This window comes from Lampetra fluviatilis, chromosome 40 (genome assembly GCF_964198595.1).
Source record: "Lampetra fluviatilis chromosome 40, kcLamFluv1.1, whole genome shotgun sequence".
Taxonomy (NCBI): domain Eukaryota; kingdom Metazoa; phylum Chordata; class Hyperoartia; order Petromyzontiformes; family Petromyzontidae; genus Lampetra; species Lampetra fluviatilis.
Window position 1 is genome coordinate 7179153 of NC_136314.1, and position 22524 is coordinate 7201676.

Sequence of the window (22524 nt, forward strand, 5' to 3'; positions counted from 1 at the left end):
TGTGTAGGTGTGCGAGTGTGTGCCTAAGTGTATAGGTGTGTGAGTGTGTGTGTCTACGTGTTTAGGGGTGTGAGTGTGTATGTGTCTCAGTGTGTAGGTGTGTGAGTGTGTGTGTGTCTACGTGTGTAGGTGTGTGAATGTGTGTCTGTGTATAGGTGTGTGAGTGTGTGTGTGCCTACGTGTGTAGGTGTGAGTGTGTGTGTGTCCAGCGGGCGTTCGACACTTCACGTGGCCTCAAGGTGCACATGGCCTGGCACAAGCGTCGTGGTGACGTCACCGCCACTTAGTGGCGAATGGCGGTTGTTGTTGTTGTTGTGTCTAGGTGTGTGTGTGTGTCTACGTGTGTAGATGTGTGAGTGTGTCAACGTGTATAGGTGTGTGAGTGTACGTGTGTAGGTGTGTGAGTGTGTGTGTGTCTATGTGTGTAGGTGTGTGAGTGTGTGTGTCTACGTGTATAGGTGTGTGAGTGTGTGTATGCCTTTGTGTATGTGTGTGTGTGTGTATGTCTATGTCCCGATTCTGGGCCTCCCCTAGGTCGACTCAGCCTCAAATGAGTAGCTGGTGCGGTGTGTAAACATCGTCACTGGGGAGACAAAGGCGGCCGGGCGTGGTGCTGGCCACCCACCTCCTCGTGTGCCGTTCCGGCCTTCATAGGTGTTCGCTAACAGCACTTGCCCCTACAGTCTGTTAAGGCTATATGGGGGATCTTTGTTATCTTTGTGTGTATGTATGTCTATAGGTGTGTATGATTATGTGTATATGTATAGGTGTGTATGATTGTGTGTGTATGTGTATAGATGTGTATAGGTGTGTATATATGTGTGTATGTGTGTAGATGTGTATGTATGTCTATAGGTGTGTATGATTGTGTGTGTATATATGTGTGTGACAGTGTGTGTGACAGTGTGTGTATGTGTATAGGTGTGTGTGTGTATAGGTGTGTGTATATGTGTGTATGATTGTGTCTATAGGAGTGTGTGTATATATGTGTGTGATGTGTGACAGTGTGTGTGTATAGGTGTGTGTGTATATATATGTGTGTGACAGTGTGTGTGGGTATAGGTGTGTGTATAGGTGTGTGTGTATATATATGTGTGACAGTGTGTGTGGGTATAGGTGTGTGTATAGGTGTGTGTGTGACAGTGTGTCTGTGTGTGTAGGTGTGTATGTGTATAGGTGTGTATGATTGTGTGTATAGGTGTGTGTGTATAGGTGTGTGTGTGTGACAGTGTGTGTATATGTGTGTATATATATATGTGTGTGTGTAGGTGTGTGTGTATATATATGTGTGTGTGACAGTGTGTGTGTGTGACAGTGTGTGTGTGTGACAGTGTGTGTATAGGTGTATGTGTGTCTAGGTGTGTATGTGTGTATGATTGTGTGTGTGTGTATATATATGTGTGTATATATGTGTGTGTGAGTGTGTGTGTATGTGTGTGTGTGTGACAGTTTGTGTGTATGTCTATAGGTGTGTATGATTGTGTGTGTGTGTGTATATATATGTGTGTGTGTGACAGTGTGTGTGTGTGACAGTGTGTGTGTGTATGTGTGTGTATATATGTGTGTGTGAGTGTGTGTGTGTATATACATACACACACACACGCGCGTGCACGCACGCACGCGCGCTCCATGAAGAGTGGCCGAGGGAGTGGGAGCGAGGCAGTGCGCGTGTGTCTGTCTGTGTGTATGTATATGCACGTGTGTGTGTGTGTATATGCGTGTGTGTGTGTTCATAGAAAGAACTGGGCTATGTAGCAGCCCTTCTTATGGTAGATCCAGTCTGTGATCACCTCGCTGACTCTATCTAACAGCCATTGCAAGAACACAAGGCTTGTGGTAGTGGTGGTGGTAGTGGTGGTGGTCTTCTCTTCTTTGGGCTTCAAGAAATACAATTGTCCCCTTAAAAAAAACCAAGCAAGCCAAGCAAGCCAGCCAGCCAGCAAACAACACACATCATCACCACCTTGTCCACCTAGCAGCAAGCAGTACGTGTGTAAGGTAAGAATACAATGTCAACGCAGCTCTTAACATAACTGCACACAGATACACAGCACTGTACACATTTACACACGACACTGTACACTAACAACACGATAGAGACACGAATAACACACGCACAGATACAGTACATTACTGTAATATACATACAGTGCATACACATGAATACCATGTACAAATAGACAGTATATACACGTACAGTACACACACACACGTGAGTTGTGATGGTACCGGTTCTCTATTTCACACGTGTCCGTGTACACGCGTGTGCTTGTTGTGTGTAACGTGGCAAAGCTACTAAAACAAACCCTCATTAAGGGAATGATGAATTGTGCTTTGGTGGTAGATGTCCCATCGATGTCCTTGCTGCAGTACTGGGGGAACACGGCAATTAAAGTTCGGTTATAGCAACGTAACGCGATTCTTATGAACGTCTTGTTGTTGTTGTTGACCATCCTCTAACGCAACCCTCTCATCCGCACTGTTGCGAATAAGGTGGTGGTCATTGTAACACAGTACACGTGTGGTGTGTAGGGTTGTCATTGTAACACAGTACACGTGTGGTGTGTAGGGTTGTCATTGTAACACAGTACACGTGTGGTGTGTAGGGTTGTCATTGTAACACAGTACACGTGTGGTGTGTAGGGTTGTCATTGTAACACAGTACACGTGTGGTGTGTAGGGTTGTCATTGTAACACAGTACACGTGTGGTGTGTAGGGTTGTCATTGTAACACAGTACACGTGTGGTGTGTGGGGTTGTCATTGTAACACAGTACACGTGTGGTGTGTAGGGTTGTCATTGTAACACAGTACACGTGTGGTGTGTAGGGTTGTCATTGTAACACAGTACACGTGTGGTGAGTCTGTGGTGTGTAGGGGTTGTCATTGTAACACAGTACACGTGTGGTGAGTCTGTGGTGTGTGGGGTTGTCATTGTAACACAGTACACGTGTGGTGAGTCTGTGGTGTGTAGGGGTTGTCATTGTAACACAGTACACGTGTGGTGAGTCTGTGGTGTGTAGGGGTTGTCATTGTAACACAGTACACGTGTGGTGAGTCTGTGGTGTGTGGGGTTGTCATTGTAACACAGTACACGTGTGGTGTGTAGGGGTTGTCATTGTAACACAGTACACGTGTGGTGTGTAGGGTTGTCATTGTAACACAGTACACGTGTGGTGTGTAGGGGTTGTCATTGTAACACAGTACACGTGTGCTGAGTCTGTGGTGTGTAGGGTTGTCATTGTAACACAGTACACGTGTGGTGAGTCTGTGGTGTGTAGGGTTGTCATTGTAACACAGTACACGTGTGCTGAGTCTGTGGTGTGTAGGGTTGTCATTGTAACACAGTACACGTGTGCTGAGTCTATGGTGTGTAGGGTTGTCATTGTAACACAGTACACGTGTGCTGAGTCTATGGTGTGTAGGGTTGTCATTGTAACACAGTACACGTGTGCTGAGTCTGTGGTGTGTGGGGTTGTCATTGTAACACAGTACACGTGTGGTGAGTCTGTGGTGTGTAGGGGTTGTCATTGTAACACAGTACACGTGTGGTGAGTCTGTGGTGTGTAGGGGTTGTCATTGTAACACAGTCACGTGTGGTGAGTCTGTGGTGTGTGGGGTTGTCATTGTAACACAGTACACGTGTGGTGTGTAGGGGTTGTCATTGTAACACAGTACACGTGTGGTGTGTAGGGTTGTCATTGTAACACAGTACACGTGTGCTGAGTCTATGGTGTGTAGGGTTGTCATTGTAACACAGTACACGTGTGGTGAGTCTGTGGTGTGTGGGGTTGTCATTGTAACACAGTACACGTGTGGTGAGTCTATGGTGTGTAGGGTTCATTGTAACACAGTACACGTGTGGTGAATCTGTGGTGTGTGGGGTTGTCATTGTAACACAGTACACGTGTGGTGAGTCTGTGGTGTGTGGGGTTGTCATTGTAACACAGTACACGTGTGGTGAATCTGTGGTGTGTGGGGTTGTCATTGTAACACAGTACACGTGTGGTGAGTCTGTGGTGTGTGGGGTTGTCATTGTAACACAGTACACGTGTGGTGAGTCTGTGGTGTGTGGGGTTGTCATTGTAACACAGTACACGTGTGGTGAGTCTGTGGTGTGTGGGGTTGTCATTGTAACACAGTACACGTGTGGTGTGTAGGGGTTGTCATTGTAACACAGTACACGTGTGGTGAATCTGTGGTGTGTGGGGTTGTCATTGTAACACAGTACACGTGTGGTGTGTAGGGGTTGTCATTGTAACACAGTACACGTGTGCTGAGTCTGTGGTGTGTGGGGTTCCACCACGGATGGATCAGCACTGTTTCCCCAGCTTCCTTGTCCACGTGAACCCCTCCACTGACCCCAGACCCACGATGTAATAGGTTGGATACCCCTTTTCGTTGCTAGATGGCTTTCATTGTCCATGCTAGTAGTCGGTTACTGTACAGAACTTGCATTTAGCTGCTAAGCTAAATGTGTTAGGGGTCAGTGCTAGGGTGCAGCTGCAAATCTTAGACGTTGAAATGCGTCAGGGTCAAGCGAAATATAGTGCAACGTCTGGTCATTACTGGTGGAAAATATCACTGTTATTGGCAATTTTACCGGGGTCTCAATATTTAAAACGTTTCAAAATATCGTTTAAGGGGTGGCCGTGCAGTCGAATGTGTCTGCGTGTTGTTACTATGTCCTGTCATTGTGTGCTGTAACGGAGAGCGTGAATAGGATAAATCGATAACCGTAGGGTGAATAGGATAAATCGATAACCCTGGGGTGAATATGATAAATCGAGAACCCTATGGTGAATAGGATAAATCGATAACACTAGGGTGAATAGGATAAATCGATAACACTAGGGTGAATAGGATAAATCGATAACCCTGGGGTGAATAGGATTAATCGAGAACCCTATGGTGAATAGGATACATCGATAACCTTGGGGTGAATAGGATAAATCGAGAACCCTGGGGTGAATAGGTTAAATCGATAACGCTAGGGTGAATAGGATAAATCGAGAGCCCTGGGGTGAATAGGATAAATCGATAACACTAGGGTGAATAGGATAAATCGAGAACCCTATGGTGAATAGAATAAATCGAGAACCCTATGGTGAATAGGATAAATCGATAACCCAAGGGTGAATAGGATAAATCGATAATCCTAGGGTGTATAGAATAAATCGAGAGCCCTGGGGTGAATAGGAGAAATCGAGACCCTGTGGTGAATAGGAGAAATCTAGAGCCCTAGGGTGAATAGGATAAATCGATAACCCTGGGGTGAATAGAATAAATCGAGAACCCTATGGTGAATAGAATAAATCGAGAACCCTGGGGTGAATAGGATAAATAGATAACCCTGGGGTGAATAGGATAAATCGAGAACCCTGGGGTGAATAGGATAAATCGAGAACCCTATGGTGAATAGGATAAATCGAGAACACTATGGTGAATATGATAAATAGATAACCCTGGGGCGAATAGGATAAATCGAGAACCCTGGGGTGAATAGGATAAACCGATAACCCTATGGTGAATAGGATAAATCGAGAGCCCTGGGGTGAATAGGATAAATCAAGAACCGTATGGTGAATAGGATACATGGATAACCCAGAGACGAGGGGATATTCCGGATAGGGGCCGCACAACGACACCCAAATGTACCCCCCCCCACGTCCCCAATTAAGCAGTCACTCCCCGAGGAAAGGTGGGCAACGTTTGCAACAACACGTGCCACTAACTTTAATGCGGTTATATCGAAAACAAGGGCGCAATCACAATGCCACAATGTGTGTAACTCGTAACTCGCTCTGCGTTATAGCGCGGCAACGTGAATTACAGAATTAAGCCCCAGACAGTGGTCGGAGCACGCGTTCCCTTCACAATTTACTGCATCTTCATAATTAGGCGACGATCGCTTTGCCACACAGCAGCAACGCAACTTTCCAGCGCACGGCGATAGTTAAATGTTACGAATTAATGTTTAAAGTTGTCGAAGAAATGACTAAAAGTCTGCGACCGGACCCCGACCCGCGCGGGTCTTTTCATCGTTGCCTAGTTTTCATCCGGGAAGCCTAGGCTAGGCCCCCGGCGGGAATATCGTCCGTGTACACGGGGTGCGCCTCGCCCATCCCCCGCCCACAGTCCTTGGACCGGCTACCCTCCGTTGCTAACGATTAGATGGGGTGCTGCGAGTCCAACTGCGTGAAGCTAACACCCTTTAGTAGAAGGGCAGAAAAGAGAAGCAATATTTGACCGCAGCGGACCTATAGCTCGACCTGGTTTTCCTGCGGGAGGCCTGGGATAGGCCCCCGGCGGGAGCCTGGTCCGCGGGCCGGGGTCGTGGGTCGCCCATCCCCCGCGCGCGCCCCGTGTGTGGTTTAACGCGGCTCCTTCTGCATTGGCGTGAGTAACAAACATCGCTCTCTTCACACTGCTACATTCGCGTTAAACGCTACAGTTTACTTCAAGTTACCTTTAACTTTAGCTCAAAGTGAACGCGGTTTCGTGACCAAACTCGTGCCTATTTTAAATGAAACTATTTGAAGTCTGGGCTGATGAAACTCTCACTCCCAACTCCATAGGTGAAAGATCTGTTTAAATTAAAGCTAATTAACGTTTTCCAAAGACAGCTCCTTGACATTTGTGGTGTGCTTTGAGGAGTGTTAACCACGACTTTAAAACCAATTTGCCCAGGCATCCCCAGTGTAAGCAACACTCTCCTTACAAGGAGTCATGAGACTCATGCTCGTGGTTATATCAACGACATAGCGATGTTAAACTCGCGAAATGTTCCCTAGTTTGTTTATGTTGGCAATGTGTAATCGCAAATAAAATACAGTAATGTATGTACCGTAATAGTACGCCGACTGCCATTTCAAGCATCGGTAAGAACTCGTGCTTAATTTAAAATGTAGGTCAAGTCTACATAGAGGCATGGTGTGTTGTTTTGTGTGAGATGAGGCAGACCTGTTTTTACCAAATAAATACAACTAAGAAAGATTCAAGAGCAATGGGCAGATGGTAATCCTGGCGAGGCTTGAGGTGCGTGCCATGGGTCCTGAAGAAACCGCTTGAATCTCATAAGGTTGACTATAAGAGGTCAACTTAAGACAAGATTACATCCATACAGTATTTCCTGTTTCAGCAGTTTAATGTCCTGGGAAGAGGTTGGTTTCCGTCAGAGGAATGTGGAATTTCCACTGATGGTTAAGGGTTGTCGGTGGAAATTAATGCTGTTTTGAGTGGGGAGATGGTTTGGTTGGATTCAGCAGGACCTCAATTTGCTAAATTCAGGTCAACAAAACGGGATCGATTGCTTTGAATGTTCACGGATACATTTTATATACAGGACATATCATGGTGAAATATGGTCAAATAGCCTCCAAGACCCGCAACCGTGGATTAGCAAAAAGGCTGTACATGTACGATTCGTCAGTGAGTCTTAATCCGTTTAAGGGCTTCAGATGTTATACTCGTTGGTGTTTTCGGTAAAGTCACGTAGGTAAGGAAGCTTTTGTTGCCTCCGAAACGTCGTGATTTAATTGAGTTGTTTTCATTTATTTTATTGATTGTTTTACCTACGTGACTTTACCGAAAAAAAACAGAGTATGAATCCTTGCAGTCACGAAAGCTTCAAATCTAGAATTAGCTTCAGATGTTGTTGAACAAGTTCTATTCTTAGGTTTTTTCGGTAAAGTCACGTAGGAACATTTTTTAATTTTAATTAATAAAAGTAAAATAAAAATAAAATAAAAATCACGACGTTTCGGAGGCAACACAAGCCTCCGTCTTCAGGTGGAACCGTCACAGCACGGATAGCTGTATCAAGTATTTTACTTTTATTAATTTTAATTTTTTACCTACGTGACTTTACCGAAAAAACCCTAAGAATATGAATCCTTGCAGTCACGAAAGCTTCAAATCTAGAACAAGTTCTGGTTTAGTAGCTACAGCACAGTGTGTTAGTAAGGGAGGAACTGGCGTGTCGTGGTGACCGACCCACCAGACCACCTTCGAGTGGCTGGACTGGAGGGCTCCCACCACCTCCACCACGCTGACTGACACATGTTAGTGTATAATGGCTTAATGTGATATTCTTAGGTTTTTCGGTAAAGTCACGTAGGTAAAAAATCTAAATTTACTTGATACAGCTGTCGGGCTGTGACGGTTCCACCTGAAGACGGAAGCTCGTTTTGCCTCCGAAACGTCGTGATTTTTATTTTATTTTACTTTTATTAATTTTGATTTTTTTTACCTACGTGACTTCACCGAAAAACCTAAGAATATGAATCCTTGCAGTCACGAAAGCTTCAAATCTAGGCTTAATGTGATTTCAGGATGATCTGTCGTGCCGTGATGGTGTTGAGGCTGCGGCTGGGTTGCGTGTGGCTCATTCGATAGGGCAGTGGGGCTGGCTTCCAGTTGTGGGTTTGAGTTCATGTCCTGGCCAGGGTCAACTCGGCCCTATCATCATCATCATCATTCCTTTGAGGTTGGTAAAATATCTACTATCTGGTGAGTGGTTAAGGCTTCAAGGAGAGACTAGTCTGCCACAGAAAAAGAGTAAAAACCGAACTCTGACCAGTGCTCATGTTTTTTTGAGCTGATGTTTCTGTCGCAGATGTGAAATTGCCCCCCCCCCCCTGTTATTGTACGACTGGAATTGGACAAACATCCCAAGAAGGATTCTTCACATTTGTTGTTGTTATTTTGAACCGAGATATCTCCATGCACACAAGGGGCTTTGGTGGGGGGCAGACCTGTTTAGAATCCAGCATATGGTGGCGATGTTACCATGAGGAGTGCGGTGACCAATTCCTGTCTCCTTCGGGAATGATGTCCCATTCATTGCTTGTTGCTGGGGAAACACGCTGGGTTAGGACAAGGCATCAGCCATCATATTCAGCTCATTCGCTTTCCTCGCAGCTGATGCTCCTCTGGGCTCACACCCGACGCATGTGTTCACACCCGACTCGGGGAATAAAAGTGTTGGCCCGTCAGCTTTGTCGATAAAAAAACTGGGCCGGTTTTGATTTTATTGGTATCATCGGTAGAGTGTGTGGTCTATTGTATATTTGTGTTTTTTCCCACGAGCTTCACGATTTTCTCACGTTTCGGTAAACTCGGAATTTATTTGGAATAAGCTCGGTGGCATAGAATGCAGCCATTATCTGCAAATCCCGAGACATTCGCCAAGTAACGATCAGAAATGTGAATAATCGAGCCCCTGTGGCCAACGGGATTTGCAGATAATAAGATGACAGATAATGAGTAATATCCTATCATCATCATTACTACGATCTCTGTGGCAATACGCGTTGTTGCGTGTATGGTTGGTACATAATCTGTCACGAGTGAGTAGCTTGCGTACGCTAATTGTGCAAGCCAGACACACACACAAAGCCGGAAAGGTGTGAACGAGAGACGTGCAGGGGATGTGTGGTGAGGGCGGCTGGTGGTGGTGGTGGAGGGGAGGGTGCAGTGTGTAGAGCTGTTGGGGGAAGCTGGAATCCAGTCTCGATGGACGGGGGAAGGGGGCAGAGAAGGCAGGGAAGGAAAGACATTTTAATCTGTTGTTTAAGGCGGAAACATGCGTGGAAGAGGCTTCATGTGAATTCATGGAGGTGTAGCGGTTTGGGTGCTGCGTTTCAAACCAGGCCACCTTAATTCGATTCTCGCTCACGGCCAGCACCAGTGACGATTGTCTGAACCGGTCCTGGGCATCTCCTAGGTCGACTCGGTCTCAAATGGAGTGCGGTGTGTAAACATCGCCACTAGGGAGACAAAGGTGGCGGTGGGGGGTGGTGCTCGCCACCCAGCCCTCGTGTGTCGTGCCGGTCTTCATAGGTGCTCGCTGACAGCTCTTGACCCAAAAGGCTGCACGGGAGAGGGGGGGGGATCTTGGTCTTTCTATTTGTGTGTTTGGAGCTATGGCGCAGCAATTCATGCAGCACCGTTCTATAAACGAGTTGGGTTGCTTGTGACGGCTACCATCAGTGATGAGTGATATTTGATCCAGTCCTGGACTCACCTTTCACAAGCCCACACTGACCATCGTGGTGAAGTATCGTCAACAACTCTCACGATTGCCACGGAGACCACGTCGGTCCATGGGGGAGGTTTTGCGGTGCTACTTTGTTGACGAATCCCATTTAGAAATTTTATGTCGATATCAGTTGGCAAGCGCTATCGGAATCAGACATGAGCCTGTTCGATTCCCGCTCACGGCCACCATTCGTGACCAAATATCTAAACCCGTCCTGAGCCTACTCCAGGTTGACTCGGCATGAAATAGCTACCTTTGTGCGCTGCGTGAGAATCTACTTGGTCATGGCCACGGCACTCCCCTGGTCTGGCCTTGCCTGTCACAGGAAGGGTTAACGATGGCACGGGTGTCGCGTGGTCTATGCGGCTATATGGGGAGGATTTCTGTCGTGTTGTTGACGCGTGCGAGCGAGCCCTGGTGCAATGTCTCCTGTTGGGTTCTTGGCCGTGATGCACAACGCCAATGTGTGTAACCTTGTTCTCCGCCATCTGTGTCATCACTGCTGAATAGTCGTTCCCGCTGCGGTGGTGCATGCGCATCAGCACTCGGGGAGACAAAGGTGGGCAAATGCACGTTGTGCTGGTTCCATTACCTCGCTCAAACCACTGCTGTGCAGCCCTGTCTCCGTACACTTATTTGACCATACTTCACCGTGCGCAACAGGTGGTATAGGCTGCCGAGGGCAGTGCGGAAAATTCCATCGGTGTCCCTTACTGTGCTTCCACGTCAACAGTGGCCTTCGCAGGCAATCGCGAAAAGCTGCTGTCAAAACAGCCGTCCTGCTGAACCACTGCCCTGTGTGTGTGTGAATGGTGACGGTGGTGGTGAGTTTCGATTTGAAGCTTTCGTGACTGCAGGGATTCATCTTCTTGGTTCTTTTGGTAAAGTCACGTAGAATGGAAATAATAAAATAATAAAAATAAAACATAATAAAATAATTATCACGACGTTTCGGCCACAACGCAAGCAGCCGTCCTCAGGTGGAGAACAGGTCTGTCGGGGAGACAGCGTCTTCAGACCTGGTTTTCTCCCCGACAGACCTGTTCTTCACCTGAGGACGGCTGCTTGCGTTGTGGTCGAAACGTCGTGAGAATTATTTTTTTATGTTTTATTTTTATTATTTTATTATTTTCATTTTACGTGACTTTACCGAAAGAACCAAGAAGGTGGTGGTGAGGTTGATGCGGTTTTCAGACAGCTGTACGATCTCGATGGCACAGGTTTAATTCCTCCTCGCTGCACATCTCATGGTCGGCCTGCACGTTCGTTTCGACTAGGGCTGTGCCTCCTAAACTCACTCAAGCCAGCAGCGCCTGTTTCGGTGGTGGTAGTGGCCAATGACATCAGCTCTTGGGAGAGACAAAGGCAATGGATGTGTGTGTGTGTGCATAAGCTTGGTGTGGGAGTGGTAGTGTAGCGGTTAACGCGCTGTGCCGGGAACCTGGCAAGCAGAGTTCGATTCCCACTCACGGCCAACAACAGTGACAAATATCTGAACAGCTTGTGGGCCCCCCCTAAGTCAAATGAGTACCTAGTACGGTATGTAAACATCGCCACGAAGAAGACATGGTGCTGGCCACCCACCTCCTCCTCATGTGCCGTTCTGGCCTTCAGAGGTGCTCGCTAACAGCACTTGCCCCAACAGTCTATTAAGGCTATCCGGGGGCGGGGGGGATCTTTGTCTTTTTTTACGAGCTTGGTGTTGCCCCACCTTTCCTTGCGCATGTGCACCGCTGCCATTTAGTAAAAGCGTTCTCCCACGTAGTGTTACCGCCATCATCTGTGGTGAGGCCACGTGTCGTCGTGCCGCGTGTACAATGCGCAGGACAGGGCTGATTACGAGTGCGTTGTCATTCAAACGGCGTTCTTCGTGGGCTAATGCCATCAAACATACTCTGTTTTTCCGGTGAAGTCACGTATGTAGAAATGAAAGAAACTTAATTTGGAGCTTTCGTGACTGCAGGAATTATTCTTTGGTTCTTTCGGTAAAGTCACGTATAAAGATAAAATAATAAATTAAATTAAATACTAGCATACGACGTTTCGATTGCAACACAAGCAATCATCATTAGGTATAAATTAAATAGAAACACAAATCTAGTATACTTAGAAATGTAATGTAACACAACAGAGAGTCGGATAACATAACAGTCAACACCCTATCTGGTTGATTACGTTCTTCCAAAGAATAAATAAAACAAAATTTAAATCAATACAATTAAAATAAATCACGACGTTTCGAACGCAACACAAGCGCTCATCAGGTGAAAATGGGGTAAAACACACAGCGAGGGCACACACAGAGGGACACCACGTGCATAGCAACATAGAACGGCACACTGCATGGAGGCGAATTCAGCAAGAAGATGGGAGACGAGAACTCAACAAACATTAGAAACACAACGCGATGCAAACCAGTCGGCCAACAACACGGTTAGACACTAACCTGGTTGACGACGTATTTCAAAAGACTGCTACATTTTGTGTGTTAATCTTCTGGGCTGAACATACCAACGTAAAACAGAGGACAAGGACTCATGAGCATGTTTTAGCTCGGGCATTTTCTGTTTGGAAGAAGGCCCCCCCCCACGCCGTCAGTCGTGGGGTTTTGTTCGACCATACTTCACCACGCCAGGCTGTTTGGGTTGGCCTGAAAGGCCGGTTCATTTACCACTGCATGAGAAATGAGATTTTGTATTGAAACACGGAGGACTTTCGGGTTTTTACGGACAATTTAGGATAATTTTTCGAATAATAATGTAGCTTGTTTTTTTGGCAACAAAAGTGATGTCGCATGGTGCTACGTGACACCACTTTGTGATCTCATATCCTGTGATGTCCGACATAATTTCTGAAGTAAATGAAAATCAAATTGTTTGAAATTTCCTATCTAAACTCAATTAGGTTTTTTCGGTAAAGTCACGTAGGTAAGAAATAAATAATAAAAATAAGTAATAATAAGAAATAGATCATTTTTATTATTATTTATTTTTTACTTACGTGACTTTACCGAAAAACCTAAGAGTATGAATCCTTGCAGTCACGAAAGCTTCAAATCTAGAAGTGTGCCACCGCTCCACCACACACACACACCACATACCATTGCTGTACAATACAAATAAAATTTGACCTCAATTCTTTGGGCAAATAACTTTCCATTCAGACGCTGTCTTTCCGACAGACCTGTTCTTCATCTGAGGACGGCTGCTTGCGTTGTGGTCGAAACGTCGTGAGAATTGTATTGTTTTATTTTTATTATTTTATTATTTCCCTTCTACGTGACTTTACCGAAAGAACCAAGAAGATGAATCCCTGCAGTCACGAAAGCTTTACATCGAAATTCAAATAACTTTTCTTAAATGTTTTAACCACATTCCCGGTGATATTTTAGTATTGATGGCTTTGTCGGGATATTAAGTTCGGAAAAGTAACTCAATGTAGCACAAACTTGTCAGTTTGCAAATATCCTCAAGACCGGATTTAACCATCATCCTTAACATCTGGCCAAATATGAAATAATAAACCCCCAACAAAAATATTGAGGGACTGGTTTGGCTATGTTCCACAAGCACAAATACTCTTTACACGTTCGCCAAAACGCTGTCTTTATGACAGAAAAATTTTACGTAAATAGGCTGACGTTTTGGGTAGTGATGTACTTGGAAGATTGTAAACCCGGTGACCTGAATTTGATTCCAAGTTTTGGCTAACATCAACACGCGCGAGGTGAAGTATAGTCAAACAACCCCCACGACCGACGAAGGGCTACAGATGAAGGCCCATGTGGCATCGAAACGATCACAAAGTAGTTATCGACGCAGGGTGCTGCATTGTCACCAATTCCATTTTGGTTATTTTTTTTATAATTTGGGACAAAACCGGAGATTCCGCAGGAACGGCCACGCGTGTGAAAGGAAGAACACGCGTGGGCCACGCATGTGAGAGGAGAACACGCGTGTGAGAGCAGAACACGCGTGTGAGAGGAGAACACGCGTGTGAGAGGAGAACACGCGTGTGAGAGGAGAACACGCGTGTGAGAGGAGAACACGCGTGTGAGAGGAGAACACGCGTGTGAGAGGAGAACACGCGTGTGAGAGGAGAACACGCGTGTGAGAGGAGAACACGCGTGTGAGAGGAGAACACGCGTGTGAGAGGAGAACACGCGTGTGAGAGGAGAACACGCGTGTGAGAGGAGAACACGCGTGTGAGAGGAGAACACGCGTGTGAGAGGAGAACACGTGTGTTCTCTGCGTCTTTCCCGCCTGCCCACGTGTGGTACGGTGTGCATGGCATTGTGGGTAGCAGCAGTGGTAGTGGTTTGTGCTGCTGTCACGTGACCCGTCGCGTTCCTGTGGGCGCTTCCCCTATAGGCATTCCCCCCCCCACCTCTTTTTTTGTTCAAGGGGCTCTGCATAACCACATCCACCCCGCAAGCGCTGCCTCCATTATTAGATGTGTGGTTTGGGGGGTTAGGGTACGGGTAGATGTGGGTGAGGGGAAAGGAACGACAGGGCTTGGGGAGGAGGGATGAACTGTGAAATTTCAGTGTGAGATTTGCCGAAAGGAAATCGCGTTTAATCTGCCGGCATCTCGGCCTTCCCGCGTGGTATTACTGATGTGCAGTGACGCCTGTTTACTAAACGAGGCGACGCCTTTCTCATTTAAAATTTGAAGAGTCTCATCGGCAAGACTTGGCCCGTTAGCCGAATGCCACTGGAGGGCCGATAGTGATACATATTATCACCGATATACAGTAAAACCTTGGATTGCGAGCATAATTCGTTCCGGAAACGTGTTTTGTAATCCAAAGCACTCGTATATCAAAGCACTCGTGTATCAGTTGTGATCACGTGACGCTCGGCAGACAAAGCGTATACACGTACTACTCGTATTGCAAGGCCTCGCTCGTTTATCATTTAAAAATGTATAAAAAAAGGTTGCTCGTCTTGCAAAACACCCGCAGACCAAGTTACTCGCAATCCAAGGTTTTATTGGTAGGAACCTCCTGGTTACACCAGTCCACAGGGGATTATTGTTTCCGTCCGTCGTGCATCCAAAAATGGGAGGGGTGGGGCTGGGTGGAGAGGGGAGGGTGGGGAGGGGCTGGGTGGGGCTGGGTGGAGGGTGGGGCTGGGTGGGGGGGCTGGTCACTCCGTGGTGCCCTTATAAAACTCAACGTTTAACCTACTCGCGCCGGCTTGTGCCCGCCCTCACAGTCGGGCATATTTGCGGAATACACCACGCCGCCGTTGACCCTGGCCAATGACCGAGCAACCCAACGTTCCTACCAGCTCCCTCCGCAGGAGGAATGTGTTTTCTTGCTGTGGTTGCCCCACCTGATGACGATTGCTTGTGTTGCGATCGAAACGTCGTGATCTATTTTTTCTCTACCTACGTGACTTTACCGAAAGAACCAAAGAGTATGGATTCCTGCAGTCACGAAAGCTTCAAATCAAGAAATAAAAAAATGTTATCTTCAAAAGACGCACTTGTCACAGACATCGCAACTCCCTCTCTGCAAGCCCAGAGCATAATGTCACGCTTGAAAAGCGCGTACGAAATTTGGCAAATTTTCCATTTATTTTCAGCAGCGAGGTTCCGGTTCCCTGTTTGAGAGTCATGAATGTGGATGCTTTAGTAAGTTCACAGCAACGCAGACTCGCTGTGTGGCTTTACAGTGCAGGTAGTTAATGTTTTTCTAATGCATTTTTATTATGCAGTATTGGGGCAGCGGTGGTGCAGTGCTTGGTTGCACTGCGCCATAAACCTTTCGGGTTAAGAGTCCCGGCCTTGGCTAACATTAGTGGTGCGTGATATTGGAACCCGCCATGGGGCTCCCCTCCCCCCACCGACACGGCGTGGGGAGGCCTTGAATCCAGCAGTGGATTAACAAATGGCTGTAACGTATCTATCCATTTATCAATCATTCAATCCTTCTGTGTCAGCAGGGTCATCAAAGTTCAGCACGCAAGTGAGGACAGCTCAAATATAGCCCCATAACACATGCGGGGGCCTCGGATTTGGTGTGATCGCGAACCGATCATTGTTGTGCGCGCTGCCCGGGGTGGCTATTTTTGGCCGGCATGGCGCTCGCTGTCACGCCAGGCCGCTGGCCGCGCGACGATCGCTCGGGAGGAGGCCTCGCGGACGCGGCGCTCTCCACCGAGCCAGCGCGCCACCGCTGCCCCGTCTCGGTGGACGGTGGCAACTCGTGGGGTGAAATCGATTCTCGCGTCACGGCGATAATGGGTCGTGTTCGACGGAGCCCACCGTCCTCTACGCCGGGGCATCTCGGAGCTCCTCGCACGCGACAAGCGAACTGCGTCGCATCTCGTCGCCTCAGTACATTTTAAAGGGCACCCCCCGTGGCAGCTGCCCCTGTGCGGCACAAGATTACTCCGCATCTGGCCCGCAAGCGGGTATTAGTCTGCCAGTCGTGAGCGATGGTGCTACGTATGAGTAATTTGGTGGTAATTGTTTTAATTGAGCAAATTTGGACCATGATGCTGGCAAACAAAGGCCCACTCTGTTCGAAGTACGTCAAGGGATCATGACGTTCACTGTGAAGCGGACATAATGTAATTCACGGTTATTCACCAAAATAACCGGGGAGGCCTGCCGGATTACAAATGCGAACCTCTACAACGAGCGTCGAACGAGCGTCGAACGATCGTTGAACGCGCTCGCGCTGGCCCGTGTCACCGTTCTCCGAGCGTGCGTCGAAGCGCGCGTTTGAGATTGAATTGTGTTTTTTTGTTATAAAATGGAAAGACGAGCGAAACAGACACCGACGCCAGGAGACCGCTCAAAGGAGACAAAGAGAATGTGATTCTTGAATTGAACTGCAACCCCCCATCCCCCCCCCCCCGAATCATGATACGACTTGGAACTAGCGATGGTGAAGGAAAAGATTTGTTACATATCTAGCATCGAAACTAGTGGAAACTGCAGCATAAACACGTTAAAGGTCTGATTTTCATGTCTGTACTAAACGCTTGAAACTCATCGCGCTGACGATTGCCTTCCATCGCGGGTGATGGAGTCATTGGGGCGATTTTGCCAAAAACCCAGACATATGGGACCATTCACCCACACGAGATTCATGCCCCCCGCTCTCCACCCTCTCCCCGCTGTGCGTGCTCGCCACACTCCATGCTCTCCCCACTCACCCCCTGTGCTCCACCTTCTCCCCGCTCTCCACCCTCTCCCTGCTCTCCACCCTCTCGCCACACTCCATGCTCTCCCCACTCACCCCCTGTGCTCCACCTTCTCCCCGCTCTCCACCCTCTCCCTGCTCTCCACCCTCTCGCCACACTCCATGTTCTCCCCACTCACCCCCTGTGCTCCACCTTCTCCCCGCTCTCCACCCTCTCCCTGCTCTCCACCCTCTCGCCACACTCCATGTTCTCCCCACTCACCCCCTGTGCTCCACCTTCTCCCCGCTCTCCACCCTCTCCCTGCTCTCCACCCTCTCGCCACACTCCATGCTCTCCCCACTCACCCCCTGTGCTCCACCTTCTCCCCGCTCTCCACCCTCTCCCTGCTCTCCACCCTCTCGCCACACTCCATGCTCTCCCCACTCACCCCCTGTGCTCCACCTTCTCCCCGCTCTCCACCCTCTCCCTGCTCTCCACCCTCTCGCCACACTCCATGCTCTCCCCACTCACCCCCTGTGCTCCACCTTCTCCCCGCTCTCCACCCTCTCCCTGCTCTCCACCCTCTCGCCACACTCCATGTTCTCCCCACTCACCCCCTGTGCTCCACCTTCTCCCCGCTCTCCACACTCTCCCCACTCTCCCCGCTCTCCATCATCTCTCCGCTCTCCACCCTCTCGCCGCTCTCCGTGCTTTCCACACTCTCCACCCTCTCCCTGCTCTCACCGTGCCCCACCTTCTCCCCGCTCTCTGCCCTCTCTTTGCACTCCATGCTCTCCACAACGTCCCCGCTCTCCCCACTTACTCTCCCGCACGCCGCTCCTCTCCACGCTCTCTGCACCCTCCCCGCTCTACCGACCGTGCAACATTGTTCACGATTGCCGGAGATATTCTAACGCTCGGGTCTCTGTCAAATTAATGACCACTGTTGTTGATTCCTTGACTTATGACGGGGCAGAGTCAACCCCATAGCGCCACATTGCACGTTGCTCTGTCGAGACTTGATAGATCTACTATATATCCCTAACCTTGATACGTAACACCGTCATTGCTGACATCACTGCTTCAGCCTTTTGTTTTGTGAAATGGTTCTGGGCAGCTCCTCAGCTGGGTGTGCGATTTGCCGTGAGCAGTGGGGGGGCCTTAGGAAGTGACGGTCTGGCTCCAGCTGTTGCAGTGACTGCACGCCGGCGTGGCTGGGGTGAGAGGGGAGGCGTCTGGAGTCTTGGGAGGAATTTCTACATTGAAATGTGATGCGCTGTTTTATATTAAGGTCATCAATTCACTTCCAGACTTTGCATGTTCTCCCTCTGTTCTGCCACTTCTTTTTAACGTGTGAAGCGCGTGGGTGGGTGTGGGGTGGGGGATGGCAACTCGGCCGTCCGGAGAAAACCCACCCGTGCGAGGGGTAAACACTGGATGTGCGGTGTGGACGTGCGGTGTGACGTGCGGTGTGACGTGCGGTGTGGACGTGCGGCGTGACGTGCGGTGTGACGTGCGGCGTGGACGTGCGGCGTGTACGTGCGGCGTGTACGTGCGGTGTGACGTGCGGTGTGACGTGCGGTGTGACGTGCGGTGTGACGTGCGGTGTGACGTGCGCCGTGTACGTGCGGCGTGTACGTGCGGTGTGACGTGCGGTGTGACGTGCGGCGTGTACGTGCGGCGTGTACGTGCGGTGTGACGTGCGGTGTGACGTGAGGCGTGACGTGCGGCGTGACGTGCGGCGTGACGTGCGGCGTGTACGTGCGGTGTGACGTGCGGTGTGACGTGCGGTGTGACGTGCGGTGTGACGTGCGGTGTGACGTGCGGCGTGGACGTGCGGCGTGTACGTGCGGCGTGTACGTGCGGCGTGTACGTGCGGCGTGTACGTGCGGTGTGACGTGCGGTGTGACGTGCGGTGTGACGTGCGGCGTGTACGTGCGGCGTGTACGTGCGGTGTGACGTGCGGTGTGACGTGCGGCGTGTACGTGCGGCGTGTACGTGCGGTGTGACGTGCGGTGTGACGTGCGGTGTGACGTGCGGTGTGACGTGCGGTGTGACGTGCGGTGTGACGTGCGGTGTGACGTGCGGTGTGGACGTGCGGTGTGGACGTGCGGTGTGGACGTGCGGCGTGACGTGCGGCGTGACGTGCGGGTTGCGAGTTTCGCAGACGTCGCTATGCCGGCGTGATTCTGCAGAACGCCGGGCTCTGCGTGCGCCGCCACCACCATCACGCCCGGCTTAGCGGCGGGCGCACGAAATGTCCCAGGGCGCAGAGCGAACGCCACACGCCACGAAGCAGCCGGTCCCCATGAACACGGACGGAACGTTTCTTCAACTATGACCCCGGGGACAAAGGTGGTGGCTGAGCAGAAGCCGGACTCCTCGATAAGACTGAGAGGAGGGAGCTCACGGGGGGGGGGGGGGGGGTCCTGCCGTGCGCCATTACATTCCGTCAATCATTGACGCTGCTGCGTTGACATGGCTCACGGGTGCTCGTAATGGCCGTGTCGGAGCACCCAGCCAGTACCCCCGAATTGCCTCTGGGGGTGGGGCCCATGTGGCTGCGTCTTTGTACTGAGCTTGGCACTGCGTAGATGCCGGGTCTTGAATCCGTGTTGTCGCTTGCCATTATTAACCGGGTTCTCAGGTTGAGCAAGTTGATGGGTCTCGGCATTGAAAAGTCCGAAGCGTAATATTCCATTGAGGTTTGTCCAGCAGAAAGTGTTGTCCAATTGAGAGCGAGTTTGTCAGACTCTGGATATAAATATCAGGTGTGCAGTGGAGTATATAAACATGTGGGTGTGGAGCGGTGGTGCAGTGGTTAGCACACTGTGCTATGGACCTGACGACCTGAGGTAGATTCTTGACCACGGCTAACTTCACTCGGGAGTGCAAACAAGCTTTTCCTGGGGTCCATTTTCACGAACCACACTGACAGACGCAGTGGAGTCGAACAATACCATGGCTGACATGTTGGAGGCCTTCATCCAGCCGTGGCTTGACAAAGGGATCTATATTGTTGTTATATTGAACGTTTTCGACTGAGCTTTTGAAAGCTTTTATGCATTAGCTTGTCCGTCTGTCTGTAACCGGGTACCACGGTAACTCCCGTAGATGACAAAAGTATTTGTGTGCACATCCCAGCAGCCGTGCAGCCTTCTGGGAGTGAATGTTTGCGAGCGAGCGTTGGTTTAACACAAGCAAGTTGATCAAACCATTCCGCAAAGCATGTATATGCAAAAACCAGCGGTAAAAGTCGTCGGCTGTTCGAGCGCCGTTGCCTCGCCAGGTCTGCGAACGTGCCTGCCATGATTATCGCTCGCTCAATATATGTCGAGGGACAAACGCGTGTTTAAATTTCGATTTAAAGCTTTCGTGACTGCAGGGATTCATCTTCTTGGTTCTTTCGGTAAAGTCACGTAGAAGGGAAATAATAAAATAATAAAAATTAAACATAATAAAATAATTCTCACGACGTTTCGGCCACAACGCAAGCAAACGCGTGTTTGTATGGTTTTTCCTTCTTACCCTCTCGTTTTGTTAACACCGTCCACAGTGAATGCGGTCAGATGTCACCGTGGTTGGGAGAGCAGCGTGGAGCGGGCCCGTGGCCTCTGCCCGTGTTGGCAGAGGGTGCAGCCTGTATTCTCAGTCGACTCAATCCGCTGTTGGATGAAGGCCTTCCCTCTCTATGTCAATCATCGCAGGTATTGTTTGACCATTATTGGCCACGCTGGTTGGTGCGGGTTGCCAAAGGGGGTGCGGGAGAAGATCCAGGGCTCGGTTTAGATCTCGCTCGCCACCGATGCAAGCCGTGGCATAGAATCAAACTCAGCTTGGCGGGTCCGTAGCGCATCACGCTCACCGCCGAATCTATGGGACTGACACAAACGAAGCTGTGGAGGTGAACTCGCGTCTCCCCCCGGCTGTGACCCCCCGGGCAGCAGCCGGTGGGGCTTGCGTGTTTTTCACTGGCGGCGTTGAAGGAATGTGCTGTGTGATTCTGGTCGCCCGCCTGGGGGATGTTTGTGGTTTGGGGAAGGTCCCCGGCCTCTTCCCTGGCTCTCCCCCCCCGCCCGTCTCTCTCTCTCGCCCTCTCCACCATTTTGGTGCTTGCAAGGCGCCGTACAGTAGAGTCTTCCTGCGTACAGTTGTGCAGCCGGATATGCAACTCCCGGTGCCAGGAGGTGGAGAGGGTCGTGGAGGAGGAGGAGGGATTTGCGTGAGGCAGCTGGGTTGTGTGAATCTTCAATACGAAGACAAAGATCCCCCGTATAACCGTAACAGACTTTTGGGGCAAGTCCTGTCAGTGAGCACCTATGGCATACGAGGAGATGGGTGGGCAACACCAAGCCAGGCCGCCTTTGTCTCCCTAGCGGCGATGTTTACACACTGTACCAGGTACTCTCTTTTTGAGGCTGCGTCGACCTAGGGGAGGCCCAGGACCGATTCAGATAATTGTCACTGGCGGTGGCCGTGAGTGGGACGAGAACTCGGGTTGCTGGGTTAGTAGTGCAGCGTGCAAACCGCTACACCACCGCTCCCCACAGAATCATACACAGGCTTAGAGGTGCTCACACTCACGCACACAAAGATCCCCCTATAGCCTAAGACTGTTAGCAAGCAGCACCTATGAAGGCCGGCGCACACACAAGGGGGTGGGTGGTCAGCACACAACAACAACTGCCATTCGCCACTAAGTGGCGGTGACGTCACCACGGAGCTTGTGCCAAGCTAGGTGCACTTTAAGGCCACGTGAAGTGTCGAACGCCCGCTGGCAGGAGGTTACGGGACAAACCCAGATGCTACGGGTTGACTGACTGAGATGACCGAGATGACTGGCTCATGCACCGCCCGTGCCCCCTACTGTGCCAACTTGCTGCGTTTTATCCGCCCGGCGCTCCGCTCGTTGTTGTGAGCGTCGCTCCTCCGCCCTCCGTTGTTGTTGGAGAGCGACTGCCTCAACTGCCCAGTAGCTTCCTTCACGAGCCTCCTCCACTGAGGCCGATCTCGACACCGCTGGTACCAGTTGTTGGCAAGTCCACTGAGCTCCATATCCTCCTGTACCACATCACTCGCGCCCGTTTAGCCCCTTCCATCAGGCCGAACAAAAGCTGATTTAGCATGCGGTAGCTGGGCATGCGAGCTACATGACCCAGCCAATGCAGCCTTGCCTGTCGGAGGAGCTCACAGATGGAAATGTCCAGATCTTTCGAGGGTTTGTCAGCTCCTCACACAATCCAGCTTGGTTAAACCCAAGATGGATCGTAGGCAGACCAGCCTGAATGTGTCTAACAGGCGAATATGTTCCATTAAGGGGTCCACGTTTCGCAAGCGTAGAGAAGGG

The 22524-nt window shown here is 49.8% G+C and overlaps 1 protein-coding gene across 4 annotated transcripts in view; it reads left to right on the top strand.

Moving 5' to 3' along the window:
* The first annotated feature begins 1645 nt into the window (after positions 1-1645).
* The window catches only part of LOC144946182 (uncharacterized), a 72740-nt gene continuing 51861 nt past the window's right edge, over positions 1646-22524 (top strand). For 3 of the 4 annotated variants that reach the window (XM_078875001.1, XM_078875007.1, XM_078875006.1), the window contains exon 1: positions 5689-6398. The gene's annotated coding sequence lies outside the window, so the exon portion shown is untranslated. Of the gene's footprint in view, positions 1999-5688; positions 6399-22524 lie in introns of those variants that run through there. The other variant, XM_078875002.1, reaches the window with a different exon arrangement.